Genomic DNA, 12,357 nt, shown 5'->3' with positions numbered 1-12,357 from the left:
TCTGTATTTGTTTATTATAACAATAAATCAACAAGATGGCATTACCATTATTAACATTGTTAAAGCAATCCATGGATAGAAAGACTTGTAGTTCTTAAAAGATAAATGTTAGTACAAGTTATAGAAATTTTGTATTAAAACCCCTCTTAATGTTTTTGTTTGAATAAAATTTGTAAAATTTTCAATCAAAAAATAAACTAGCAGTCCGCCATTGTTGATGTCAATAATTACTTATACAATGCTCATGGGTGCTGAAGCCTATAAAATTAGTCGCACCCAAGTGCCAGCAGAGGGCGATAAAACTCAGAAAAAAACACAACAAGTACACATTTCACTTTGCTGTCATTTTAATCTGTTTGAGCGGGGCATTTGTGCGTTAATTGCGTCAAATATTTTAACGTGATTAATTTAAAAAATGAATTACCTTCCGTTAACGCGATAATTTTGACAGCCCTACTTTAATTAAACATTTTTCTTTATCAATTTTGTTTCATTTATTAGGAGAAAGCAGCGAGCAGTAAAGGATTATGGGTGGACGGAAAGGAAAACGGAAAACAAGAGACAGAAAAGAAGAACAAACAACAACAAAAAATACATTCACCATCTACACTAAAGGCCGAGTTATGCTTACACCGTTAACAGGCGCGCGCACGATGTGATAGATGCTGCTGGTTACTAGTGAGAGAGAGACTTACTCCTTTTAAAAGATTGGAAAATAAATTTGTGTATGAGAGAGGCAGGCTCAGAGGCGCAACCCGGTGGTCGCGCTTTTGTGCGCGTTATTTATTTATTTATTTTCATCATCATCGTATCATTGAGAGTTGCAAAATGTGATATAATTAGCCCGAAGAAAGAAAGAAGCGAAGAAAGACAAGGGCTGACGGGAGAAGCTAAGATTTGTTGATATTTCAGACTATTTATGTTGCCTTCCACCCTGCAGATCTCTCGCACACCCCCATACTGGATGTAACCCCAGACCATGATTTTGCCACCACCAAACTTCACTGTTTTCTGAGTGAATCTCAGATCCATGCGGGCTCCAGTAGGTCTTCTGCAATATTTGTGGCGACTGTGGTATAATTCAATGGAAGATTCATCTAAAAAAATCCACCTTTTGCCACTTTTCCAGCGTCCATCCTTTCGACAGGCTGTGGGCCTTGGCAAATGCCACACTGTTTTTTAATTGTCTACACCCTGAGAGATAAATTGTCTGAAATATCAACAAATCATAGCTGCCTCTTACATTCCTAACAATAAAAAGGGACACATTCTGCAGCAGGATGGTGCTCCATCGTATACTTCAATCTCTACCTCAAAGTTCCTCAAGGCAAAGAAGATCAAGATCGTCCAGGACTGGCCAACCCAATCACCAGACATGAACAGGATGAAAGAGGAAGCATGGAAGACGAAACCCAAGAATGTTGATGAACTCTGGGAGGCATGCAAGACTGCTTTCTTTGATGTTCCTGATGACTTCCCCAATAAAGTCCATTTTTTGTTCAATTTTCACACTACTTTCTGGAGACGACAAAACTTTTGTCTTGCCAAAATTGGACCTTTATATCTTCATTAAATGATCAATCTTTTTTCAGTGAAGCAAATATATTTTTGTACATTCAACATCATTTGGGAGGGTCTTAGCTTTCATTTGAGCCATTTCTGAAACCAGTTGAATAATTCAAAGTCGGGTTATTAGCAATTGTTTCTACAAAATGGATAAGCGACAAGACTTTTGTCAGGGACTGTATCAGTACTCTCTATTTACCATCCATGATTTTGGTAAGTTACTTGCCCTCATGAGACTAAAGGTGCACGGAAAGTTTCGCATATTTACAAGAATGATGTCAAATTGTGCAGGCTGCAAATAACTTTATTTTTGCAATTTTAGCCATGCAAATAACTTCATTTTAGCAATTCATCTTGTATCGTCAGACGTCATTCATCAACTCCTCTCTTGGTGGCATTGCTTCAGCGATTGCTCCAGTGATTGCTCCAGTCAGCCTGCCTTTTTTGCTGTTGCCCTTAAAATCTGGCACCGGTACGCAAGCCTCGACGGTGGGCGCCACTGTGGCTAAGATTAGCACACACATGGCCAGACACAGGGTGAGTTTCAGGAGCTTGGTCATGATTGGTTCACCTGAAACAAAAACAAATGGCGACATTGTTATGTTTATTCTCTTAAACTTCTTCTCAAATTCCCCCAAAAATTTTATTCAAGACTTTCAATTAGCGCTGCAACGATTCATTGAATAAATCGAGTCATTCGATGGGGTGGGGGGGCTTCAAATTGGATTTTGCTGCTTCGATTTGTTTAATTAGAGTTGTTGAGTTGTAATGGTTTGTTTTGAAAGTGTTGCATTTAGTTTTATTGATAAAGGAGGATACACTGCCCTCTGGTGGCATTAGTGAATATGACAGAGCTCGTCTAACACCAGTTTTTGTTTGGCTAACAGTTTAGTTTATGCTTTCGTAATTTGGTTTTGAGGTATGTTTTGCAGTTTTTGTGTTTGAGCCGTGTTGTTTTCATCAAGGATGACAACAACGAAATATTTCGTCAGCGAACACTTTTTTTCATGACGATGACGAGACGATAACGAGCTATGTTGGGAGACTAAAACATAACGAGACGAATACCAGTTTTCGTCCGACTAAACGAGAATGAGACTAAAATGCGCAATAGTTTCCATTATATGTTCACTATGTGTGACATTTTATGTGTAGTTTTCCGACTCACTGGTGTGTCGTCCTCAGTCTTCATGCAGGCTTGCACACACGGTAAGATTTGTAATCTCGGCCAGAGAGAATACGCAATGTTGCTTTAGCCTTTAAAGGTCTATGCTGAGTGATAATCACATACCAAATGTAACTCGTAGCCTTAGCATAGCATTCGTGTTAGCATTAGCCTAATGCTAACGGCGAGTGTCATCTTAAACTCTTAGACAATTTTTTTTTTTTTTTTTACAGTGCGTGGCGTCCAAGTGGGTATAATTAATTGAAAATAACGTACTGTTTTCTTGCTGTTTTAAGTCTACATACACTGTCTGCGCATGGCTCCTTAATATGGTAATTTATGCTCGTAACATTAGCTGTGATAGGCATATGAGTTAACGTTTCCGCAAAGCACTTTCGGGAGATGAGTTACCAAGTTGGAGAATTGTTCTGATGTGTGAGAAAGTCGTAATGTGAGATAAAAACATGGTTGCTTCAAAGAAGAGTAGTCTGTTTTAATGCTCCAACAATACATTACAAGTTGAGTGACTGGCGCTTTTAAAGACACCATGTAATATAGAATTTTTTAAAAATTTCGATGAGTCCAACAACACGTGAATGCAGCATCAATATGACGGTGCATGTGCTAGCTGATGGTGAAAATGACACCTTCCCACCTGCTTTACAGGTCAGTGCCAGATAAACTGCCCATCCTTTCTTGTTCGTTTTTACCTCTGTGTTGATTTTTTTGTTGGCTATTACTATGAATTATACATTTCAAGGGTTCAACTTTACTCTTTACGTATCAGGCCGCTAACTGCGGTAAACTACTGTGGTCCCATTGACAATTAAATGTGATTTTAGAGAGCGGCTCTCACTCAACAACTTTGTCTAATAAAGGTAATCGCCGGCTTACAAAAGACTTCCATTCCTACGCTGGCGACATTACCCGATTTTACGTGTAAGTCGGATTTAACCCCCCTTCAAAATAACTATCCAAAAACTCTAAAAGTATCGTATTTTGTTTAATGATAGAGGATACACTGCCCTCTGGTGAGAGCGTTGGGTCTGGCTTTTTTTTTTTTTTTTTTGCCTTGTGGCAAAAAGCTTTTTGCCATATAGCATTTTTTTTGCCAAGTGGCAAAATTGATTTTGCCATGTGATTTTTTTTTTGGGTATGTGGCAAAATGAATTTGGATTTTGGAAAATTTGAACGTGCATAGCACTCAATGGCATAGCCTGACTGGGTTGCTAGTTAAATGTCAATGCGCTGTAATGCTAAGTGTTTGGTCAAAAATCGCAGCCACACGTTTTTCTGCCATTTAAAATGAATGGAAAATTTGGACGTGCATAGACGTCAATTGCATGAACAAGCATGGCCTTCAAAACTGCCGTACACCCCCAAAAATGCCACATACCCCCAAAACATGCGACAACCCAAAATCCATTTTGCCACATGGCAAAAAAAATGCAACATGGCAAAACCCATTTTGCCACGTGGCAAAAAAAATACCACATGGCAAAATCCATTTTGCCAAATGGCAAAAATCCATTTTGCCACATGGCAAAAAAACCACATGGCAAAATCCATTTTGCCACATGGCAAAACAATGCAACATGGCAAAACCCATTTTGCCACATGGCAAAAAAGATTCAGCTGGGTACAATGGGCACGAAGGCGCTAGAGTCCCATGCTAAATCGTCCAAGCACATAACCTCCATGACAGGAAAGAAACAAACTCCCTCAGCTACCGCCATTTTTCAATCTGCCTGTATAAGCCAGCCAGCTGCTTACGAGCCTGAAGAGACAGAAGCCAGACAGCGAGCTGCTAATGTAAGCAAAGTGACAGCAGCTAACAGTAGCCACCTAGCTCTAAGGGCTTCAGCCCTCCTGCATCCCAGTCCAGCTACGATTGCTGGTGGATTTGCGCGAGTGGCTCTACCCACATCGTTTGGGTCCACAGCCACCAAGAAAGCAGAGGTGTTGTGGCTGCCTGAGAGTTTAAGATGTCGCTGGCCACGCTAATTGCTAATGCTAATGAGAATGCCTCTACTTGGCCTATTGTCTGTGGTCTGTGTCTGCGCTGTGGTGGTGTCGCCTGAGTAACCTATTCATTACGCTGCATTCTTACATCCTGGCTGTGAAATAGGTATTAGTTTATTTTTTAAAAATTGACTTAAAATGTCTTAATTTTTACTCAAGAAAACCTGTAACACCCTGATTATCCGCAGCGGACACTCGTGCTAACGATTGATAATACTGAACTTCATATATAGATTTTTATTTTTCATTAGTACTTTGGGAAACCGGGCAGAAAGAAGTCAATCATAACGATATGGTTCAGAGGCCCTTTGTAAGAGCTGGAAAAAGTCGTTATTTCTCATCTGTCTGTGTGAGCGATCTTACCTGCTGAGAGGGTTCTGGAGTAGCTCGTTGGCAGAATGAGTTGTAAACTTGACTCGCAAGTGCTTATAAGCTAGACCATGCTTGTTTTGTGGCCACGCCAAGCCAAATATTACAATAGTTCTGTTGACCGTGGTAGCTGATCATCTGAGGATAATCCTTGACTAAACTAACGAATTACTGAGTGTCTGCGTGATCATTATTCAGCTTTGCATAACCAATCCCTCACTTTTTTGACAGCTACCTTCTCAAGCGTGTGCCAGCAGCTTTTTCGTTAGCGTGACTGCAGTGAAAATAATTTTGTCAATAAGACGGTCTAGCTTGAAAATCATCATCATCATCATTATCATCACGGCTCTTGCGTAAAGCTGACCTGGTCAGCTAGGCCCCTCCAGTACCGGCGGTCTTGTGCCAGCAGATTTGCATCGTTCAGGGTATCTCCGTTTTGTTGGAGGTCGTCCGCGACAGTGTCATGCCATCGGGTGCGGGGCTTTCCTCGTGGTCGTCTCCAGCCTGCAGCCTTTGGGTCAAACTCCAGGATGGCTCTTGTCGGGTGGTCAGGAGGAAGATGAAGAACGTGGCCGAGCCAGCGGATGCGGCGCTGTGCAGCCAGGCAGGAGGCTCTGGGTTGATTTGTCCGGGCTCGCAGGATTTCGTTGGAGATTTGCTGGGGCCACCTGATGATTTCGATGGTTCTGAGAGCCCTGCTGTCAAAGCTGTCCATTCTCGTGGCCAGTGTCAGAGCCATAGAGGAGAATGGAGAGTACCACCGTACCTTGTTGTAGATTCGGAGCTGCATCTTCTGTGAGATGGCTTGGTGCCGCCAGAGTGGTTTCAAGAGAGACTGCAGTGCAGAGGCTGCCAGGGCTCTCCTGCGGAGAATCTCTGATTTTAGATCCCGTTATCGGACACCGTGGACCCCAGATAAACAAAGCTCTTCACAGGCTCTACAGTGGATCAGGTCCCTCACCGACATGCATGAACTTGGTCTTGGTCCAGCTCACACAGCTTGAAAATCGTTAGCAGTAATTGTTCTAGTAATGGCTTTGCCTTCTAAATATTTTGCCAAAAGAACCGAGCTGGGGGAGAGCTCCAGAGGGCAGCAAGGGAAAGACAGGAAAGCTTCGCCCAGGCACGGGGCTCTATTGCGGGCCCGCCTCCCCCCTGGAGCTTCCATGGCAAAAAAAAAAAAAAAAATGCCACATGAGAAAATCAGTTTTGCCACATGGCAAAAAAACATGCCACATGGCATCAAAAATTTGCCACATGGGAAAAAAAATGCCACATGACAAAATCAGTTTTGCCATATGGCAAAAAAATGCCACATTGCAAATTACATTTTGCCACATGGCCAAAAAATGCCACATGGCAAAAAAAAAAAAAAAGCCACATGACAAAATCCATTTTGCCACATGGCCAAAAAATGCCACATGGCAAAAAAAAATGCCACACGAAAAAATCAGTTTTGCCATACAGCAAAAAAATGCCACATTGCAAAATCCATTTTGCCACATGGCAAATACCACTTTTGGTTCTCGGCCCTGCTGAACCGTGCCACGACAGGAGTCCCGACAAAATGTCATCATGCTCTACAATACACAGACGCAGTTTTTTTTTTTTTTTTTTTTTTACACCTAGCCATACATTTCGTTTTAGAGAAATGGGGAAATATAAATTCAACAAAACGTGGTTGCGTAAACAATCCTTTTGCCTTTGGCTGAAACCCGTGGATAGCATTGTGTTCGAGGCTTAAAAGATTCAGCTGGGTACAATGGGCATTAAGGCGCTAGAGTCCCATGCTAAATCGTCCAAGCACATGACCTCCATGACAGGAAAGAAACAAACTCCCTCAACTACCGCCATTTTTCAATCTACCTGTATAAGCAAGCCAGCTGCTTACGAGACTGAAGAGACAGAAGCCAGGCAGCGAGCTGCTAATGTAAGCGAAGTGACAGCAGCTAACACTAGTCAGCTAGCTGCAAGGGCTGCAGCCCTCCTGCATAGGCTTGCCACCCGTCCCTTGAAATACGGAATCGTTCCGTAATTGGGAATTAAAAGTTGCGCTTTGTATTGAACCAATACGGAATGTAGTTTATTCCGTATTTCACAATTGTCCCATGGGGCGACCCGCGGCTGCGATAGCGGGGAGTGGCGGGCGGCGGTGTGCCCAGCCCATGCACGTCTGTCACACACAAACACACACCTCCTGTGCTCATGAGTGACCACTGAGCCAACAATAATGAACAAAAAGGGCAGGAGATATTAAAGACCGCAAGATAGTTATCTGCCTACCCGCTGCTGTCTGCCCAGCACTGCGCTCCACTTCCGGGTTCGTTGCCTAGTTACCTCGCTCACTTTGTTAAGCGCACCGCCCCGCGCGTCTTCAAAGCAAAAATGTCTTCTTCTACAGCAGAAGCTCAGGACACCCCACCTCATCTTCAAAAGGGGAAACGTCTCCAAAAAATAGAGTGGAGTGGGAAGAGGGGAACCCGTGGCTCGATAGAGTCACTGATGATGATTATAAAGTGAACTGCAAGGCAGGCAGGAAAGTTTTTGAAGCGTCTCACGGAGGTGTAAAACAGCATGCTGCAGGGGACCTCCTCAAACGGAATATAAGATCCCAGAAGAGCCTTCGTCACAATTCTTTGTACCTGAAACATCCCCTGAGCTTGATTTGGTATGTTATTATGCTCTTGTATAATGATAACATATAGGCTATATTTATATTTACCTTCATACATGTTGCATTGATAGGAGCATAGCTAGGCTACTTCAGTTGCTACTATGGTTGATTATTTTCAGGAATGTTGATGTTTTTTTGTTTTTTTTTTGAAACATGCATTTATTATCAATCAATATGGAATGAATTTATGTACCCATAAAGAACATCTTATTTTGTTACACTAACTAATGCTCCTCATTTGGAATTATTCCTAATAGATTAACAGCAAATAAACACTGAATAAATAGTCCTACTGCGGATATATACTATCTACTGACTGATTGATTGATAGTGAATCATCATCCCACTGCTACCCTCTAAACTACTGCAGCTGAGAAGACACAGGTATACCACACGGTAAAACGTAGCCAGCCAGAGCTACAATAGTGCTGACTGTGGACACAGGCTCAATCAGAAGATTTTTATGTGATTCCAAAATGGTGAAGAAAATGACTTTGGGAGAACAAAGCAAGAGGCACTGTTGAAACAAGTCCTGGGTCCAAAGGCTCATGATGTGATGTGCTCAAGATCTTAACGTCACTCATCCAATTCTCCATACAGACCGATGCCTCGAATAAATTGAGCAGGAAGATGCTTCCCATTGCTGTCTAGTACTTCAGTCCAGAGTCTGGGCTCACCAACAAAATGCTGGACTTCATAGAGAATGCAGATGAGTCAGCTGCTGGAATTGTAGCTCTCCTGGAACATTCCCTTAAGAAATTTGGCTTGTCAATAGATCACGTGACCGGATTCAGTGCCGACAACACAAATGTTAAATTACGATATTCACAACTTCGTTTTCACTAACTTGCAGAGAGAAAACAAAACAATCTGCTGCAAGGAAACTGCCATGCCCACATAATGCACAATACAGTTTTCTCATCTTAAAAATAGATACATTTCTATGCATAAGGAGTTTTGGGGATGCCCCTTTTTTTCGCCCGTAAGGCGTTGGCCGCGAGGGGGGCGTCCCTTATTTCTATTTCTGAAAGGTGGCAACCCTACCCCTGCATCCCAGCCCAACTACGATTGCGAGTGGATTTGCGAGACTGGCTCTACCTAGATCGCTTGGGTCCACAGCAACCATGAAAGCAGGGTGTTGTGGCTGCCCAAGAGTTTAAGAAGTCGCTGGCCACGCTAAATGCTAATGCTAACTAGAACGCCTCTACTTGGCCTGTTGTCTGTGTCTGCTCTGTGGTGGTGTCGCCTGAGTAGCCTATTCAATACGCTGCATTCTTACACCCTGGCTGTGAAATAGGTATTAGTTTTATTTTTTAAAAATGGTCTTAAAATGTCTTAATTTTTACTTAAGGAAACCTATAGCACCCTGATTATCCACAGCAGATACTGGTGCTAATGATTGATAATACCGAACTATGTACATAGATTTCCTCAAGTATTTACTTATGCTAGTTTAATGAAGGGGCGTATATTCGTTGCCTTGCCTCGCCCAATTTTAGATTAACGATGCTGATTGTGTTGGCTGAGGATCTGAGGAATTGCATGAGTATTCTAATCATAGTGTGTCAAAAGCACTAAAACAAACACTCCTGAGCATGTGTTGTTTTTGTGTGATCGAGCATGTGTTGTTTTTGTGTGATCTAATTCAAATAGCCTGAGTGGTTCCGTGCCTCCATCGCTGAGGTTCCTTATCTTTGAAGTGGAAAAGATATCGTCATCGCATACACCATATAATTGTTTGCATTAGTCTAACACATATATAGTCTAACACATACATATGGTACAGGTTCTCGTAGGCACCGTCTAACTGTTTGCATTACTCAAACACACGTCATATAATTAATCAGGAAATAGTATCATTTTCATATTCACGGTAGGACTACACTACTAATATAAAATAAATAGCACATCATAGTTTAATGAGAAGAAATAGAAGAGATACACAATGCCGTCTTATCACAAGATTGACGCACCAACTCGTGTAATCAGCTCTCCCAGCAAACTCCAAGGACAAAGCGCTTTGTCCTAAAACGTGTACAACCAGCCCGGACAGCAAAGTTGGTAGCGGGCGTCCCAATCCGCGCACGAACCTAAGCCGCCCAAAACCGGCCACAGCGGGGATGGCCCAAAAGCAACGCCCAGAAACGCGTTCGACAAGACCTGCGTCAGCAAAGACTTCAAAAAGACTGGACACTGAGATAAGACAGATTTTTTCTGTTCGGAAACATATAGCCTTGTTTTGGATCCAGAATTGTCCCTCCGTCGTCTGTTTTTGCCTTGTTTTTACCATTGTCGACGAATAAATTGTCAACCCTTTTTTCAGTGAGTGTTCTTCAAGCTTTTAAAACATGGAGTCAGTACAAAGGGTTAAAATAAGAGGACGCGCGAGATTCGGCCTTCCCGGCGGGCGCACGCGGGGCAGCGTCAGCCGAGCGGCACTTGTTTTGGCTGGTGCTGTTCCCGGGCGCGTCTGGGCCGGGGGGGGGGGGGGGGGGGCGAATTTCAACAGTAATTGAACATTTTTTTTAAATCAATTATGTTTCATTTATTAGGAGAAAGCAGCGAGCAGGAAAGGGTTATAGGTGGACAGAAAGGAAAATGGAAAACAAGAGACAGAAGAGAAGAACAAACAACAACAAAAAATACATTCAACGTCTACACTAAAGGCCGAGTTATGCTTACACCGTTAACGGGCGCGCGCACGATGTGATGGATGCTGCTGGTTACTGAGAGAGAGACTTACTCCTTTTAAAAGACTGGAAAATAAATTTGTGTATGAGAGAGGCAGAATCAGAAGCGCAACCCGGTGGTCGCACTTTTGTGTGCGTTATTTTTTTATTTATTGTCATCATCATCGTATCATTGAGAGTTGCAAAATGTGATATGATTAGCCCGAAGAAAGAAAGAAGCGAAGAAAGACAAGGGCTGACGGGAGAAGCATATGCTTATCAAGACCCGTCCCCCTGCAGCCAAGGACGCAGAATCAAACATGGTAGAGTTGCATACATTAAATTACATGAGCTTTTTTTTTTCACATGAATTTTCTTCCCAAAACTTATTGATTTGCCATAGCACTTAGGCAATGTTGTCGATTAGTGTGAGTTCATCGATTAGGGTGATTGTCAGATATGTGTAGGAAGGAATAGCCGAGGGGGTCATGTTAGTCCTCATCCGCCCTGGCCTGGTTCCCGCGAGTGAGCCTTTCTTGGTCCCGGATCTCCGTAATAATTTTCATCACCATTTGAGCGGCGGCATCACTTGACGCTGCTTGTTCCTTCTTCACCTGGGACAAATCATCACAGGCCTTGTTGACAGCGTCGCCAATGATTTTAGAGCAAGAGCGGAAGAGAGATAGTTCGTTGCTCCTTGTCATTTAGATGTCCAGCAGTAGTTTTAAGGCATTTCAATTAAAGAGGTGAGTACACGAGCGCTCTTGTACTGTTTAGCCTATGGTGACCAAACGTCCTCTTTTTGCCCGGACAAGTCCTACTTTCACGTAGTACCCTCGTCCGTCGTCCGGGCAGGTTTTATAAATTCATAAAAATGTCCGGTTTTTATGATTTTTCACGGGACATATTTGAAGAGAATCCCTCCGGCCGCTGGTTGGCAGCAGTTGACAAGGCTCCTACTAGAAGGGAGGGAAGGAGTAGTTCTTGTTTTTTTTGGCACTTTACCCCTATCATGAGCCATTATCGCCATCTACTGGGTTGACGATTTGGCCACAACGCCTGCCCAGTCATTAAGATTTTTACGATAAATAGGTATATAATGGCAACTGTTGGATTCTGTCGGAGCTTTGACTGTAAAATCCCGTTTGGTGTCGCATCGTTGTGCTGCTGATGATTGTAAAGTTTTATAGCAAAGTTAGATTTTTTTTTTTTGCCTCAGCTAGCTATCAGTAAGCTAAACCACGCTAGGCATTATGGGAAACGTAGTTTTGAACTGCTACGTTTGGAAACATGCTGATTGAAGAGTTTGTCAGTTTATTTCGGTTATTGTTTGTGTGCAATCTACAACATTGAATGAGAATATCAATTGAATGGGAATAGCAATTTGTCAAGGACAACTGTCGTGATAGTAATTTATAAAAATGTTTAGCTGGCACATAGTCTACTGTGTGTATGTGTATTGACTGGACTACATTTCCATGGGTCTGCATTATATATATAATATATATATATATAAAATGTATGTATGAATGTATGTATATTAGGGCTGCAGCTATCAAATATTTTAGTAATCGAGTAATCGACTGAAAATCCTATCGATTAATCGAGTAATCGGATAAAACATATTTTTTAGGTAAAGAGCAATTATAAATATATACATGAGAAAAAAGACATTTCATCTAATGTTGAAGCATTTTCAGTCAATCAATGTCTTTATTTTTGTTGTACATTGTTGAAAACAGCCAACAATTGCCTCTCAGATGTGGCTAGAATAAAAAAAAAGACCAATTCACTGCTTTCACTCCAAAACCTTTTAGTTCCTATAAAAAAAAAAAAAAAATTCTTACCTAAAAATGCCATTACACTTGATAACACACATAACTTAAAAGTGT

The sequence above is a fragment of the Corythoichthys intestinalis genome, chromosome 3 (assembly GCF_030265065.1).
Source record: "Corythoichthys intestinalis isolate RoL2023-P3 chromosome 3, ASM3026506v1, whole genome shotgun sequence".
Taxonomy (NCBI): domain Eukaryota; kingdom Metazoa; phylum Chordata; class Actinopteri; order Syngnathiformes; family Syngnathidae; genus Corythoichthys; species Corythoichthys intestinalis.
This window is presented reverse-complemented; position numbering follows the sequence as displayed.